Source organism: Elephantulus edwardii, unplaced genomic scaffold (genome assembly GCF_000299155.1).
Source record: "Elephantulus edwardii isolate Elephantulus edwardi_28Jun2011 unplaced genomic scaffold, EleEdw1.0 scaffold00411, whole genome shotgun sequence".
Taxonomy (NCBI): domain Eukaryota; kingdom Metazoa; phylum Chordata; class Mammalia; order Macroscelidea; family Macroscelididae; genus Elephantulus; species Elephantulus edwardii.
The window spans coordinates 273,748-276,503 of NW_006400161.1; positions in this window are offsets into that span (position 1 = coordinate 273,748).

Genomic DNA, 2,756 nt, shown 5'->3' on the forward strand with positions numbered 1-2,756 from the left:
GCACAGGACAGAGCGGAGTTTAGGGCTGTTGTACATAGGGTCGCTATGAGTCGCAGGCGACTCGATGGCACATAACAACAACAACAACAAACAACTTTGAAGGAACTGGAGAGCATTATCCTGATGCACATCTTTAAAATTCTGCACGTATTTAAAACCCTGAAGTGTCGTAGTGTTCAGACAACAGTTTTTTGGTCTGTTAATGTTGTTGTTGTTGTACACCACGGAATCTGAACCCACCCATAGCTGACTATCCAGAGGGTTTTCAGAGGCAGTTAATCCCACAGGAAAAGATTACCTACCCTTTCCCCGCTGAGCAGCTGGTGGATTAACTGCTTTCAGAATTGTAGTGGAGTTAATTACCACTAGACCAGTAGAGATTCATTGGTCTGGTTACAGGTTTTGCATAAGAATAATTAAGAATTCAGGAATTCCTACAGTCAAATGCCTTTGCATAATCAATAACATAGGCATTCTTCTCATATTCTCTACTTTCAGCTAAGATCTTTCTAACATCACAATGATATATATTCCTGGTGCCATAGTTATCCTAAATCCAATTTGTGTTTGTGCCAGTTCTCTGTCAATATACTGTTCCAGCCATTTTCTTTTTTTTCTCTGCTCCCAATCCTCCCCCCTAGTACACTACCCTGTAGAAAAAGTAAAAGACAAATTCTTTCATTGTTTTGCAAACCCTCCCCCAGGTCCATTCCACCATATTCCCTTCGCTCTAGACTCCTGTCGTGACAAAAATACCTAATCACATATTCCTTTTAAACACTTTTCTCCCTCATCTGTTTCAATGCAGTATGCATTATTGAACCCGTCTTTCTCAGTCTCATCCCAAGCCCATGGTCAGTCCTGTTTTACAACAGTGGCACCATGCAGTATTTGTCCTTTTGTGACTGAGATACTTCACTCCATAATGTCCTCCAGGGTCACCCATTTTGAATAATATTGCATGAGTTCCTTGTTTTTCAATGCAGCATAGTATTCCATTGTGTGACTATACCACAGCTTCTCTATCCATTCCTTTGTTGATGGGCACTTAGGTTGTTTCCAACTCCTTGCTATTGTGAACAAAGCTGCAATAAACATGGGTGTGCATATATCTGCTTGGATGTCAGTTATGGTCTCTTTGGGGTATATTCCTAATAGTGGAATTGCCGGGTCAAATGGGATCTTTATTTGCAACTTTTTGAGAAAGCGCCATACCGCCTTCCACAGTGGTTGCATCATTTTACACTCCCACCAACAGAGAATAAAAGGGTTCCAGTTTCTCCACAACCTCGCCAGCATTTGTTGCTTGTTGTTCTGTTCAATTTTGCTAATCTGTCTGGCATGAGATAATATCTCATAGTTGTTTTAATTTGCATCTCTCTTAGAGCTAGGGATTTTAAACATTTCTTCATGTGCTTGTTAGCCATCTACTAAGAATGTCTTCTTCAGTGAAGTGTCTGTTCATATCCTGTGCCCATTTTTCTATTGGAATATTTACCTTTATCTTGTTGTGGTGCTCAAGTATTTTATAAATTCTGGATATAAGTCCCTTATCTGATATGTCATTACAAAATACTTTTCCCAGTCAGTGGCTTCCCTTTTTACCCTGTTGGAGAAGTTTTTGGATGTGCTTAGGGATTTGATTCTTAGAAGATCCCATTCATCTATTTTGTCTTCTCCTGGTTGTAGGATGATTTTTTTTTTTAATATCGACTGCTGGACTCTATTGACCAGGACTTTGGTAAGAGCTTTTGTGCCTAAGTTTATGAGAGATATTGGTCTATAGCTTTTTTTTTTGGGGGGGGGTGTTGGTAGTGTTGGTAATTTTTTGGTAAGATTTGCCTGGTTTGGGTATTAGGATTATGCTTGCTTCATAGAATGACTCTGTGTGTGCTTCTTTTTCTATTTTTGGAAATAAGTAGAATTGGTAACAGTTCTTCTCTAAATATTTGATTGAATTCACCTGTGATGCCATCTGGGTCAGTCTTTTTATCACCTGTTGACGTGTCTGTTTAACTATTCTACATCTCTGTCAATCAAGGTAGGGTGTGTCTGTCTAGTAATTGATACACTTCTTATAGATTTTCAAATTTATCAGAGTATAACTTTTCATAATATTCTGTTTTTATCGATTTAATTTAACCTGGTTCTGTTGTGATGCCATCTCTTTCATTTCTTATTTTAGTTACTTGTGTCTTCTGGTTTTATCCCCTTTTTAATTAAATTTTATTGATTTTAATGAACCCTTACAGAGATTTTGGATTTCCATTCATTCATTGTTGCACTATTTTCTCTACACCCCCCAGTTTGTTTCTTTTTTTTCCCCTTGAAAATCTGTTTTAATTGTCCCATTTCCACAGTGCTTGTCAAACCAGTTCTGACTAATCTCCTTTGTCAGTGTGTCCTATCACCCCTATCACTCCTCCCTGAGAGAGACTTCAACCTGATTCATAAGGAAAAGGGGACAGCATAATCTCTTAGCTACTTCCTGCTGAAAAAAAGGAGGCTGTAGGTGTCAGGGTGAAGATCTTCTCTCACTACTCTAAAGGGCCCGTTTGGCAATAGGAAACATGTAGACTATTGTGTAGATTGATTCTGGAATTTAGATGCACTGTTATCAGTTGTGCTTAGCCGTACATGTTCATATCCTTGAAGCTGTATCATCGAACTGTTGCAGCCTAGAAGACACAAATTTAACTAACAAGTTAAAAGTACATGAGTCAAAAATTAAAAGCAATAATATTCCAAGCAGAGGT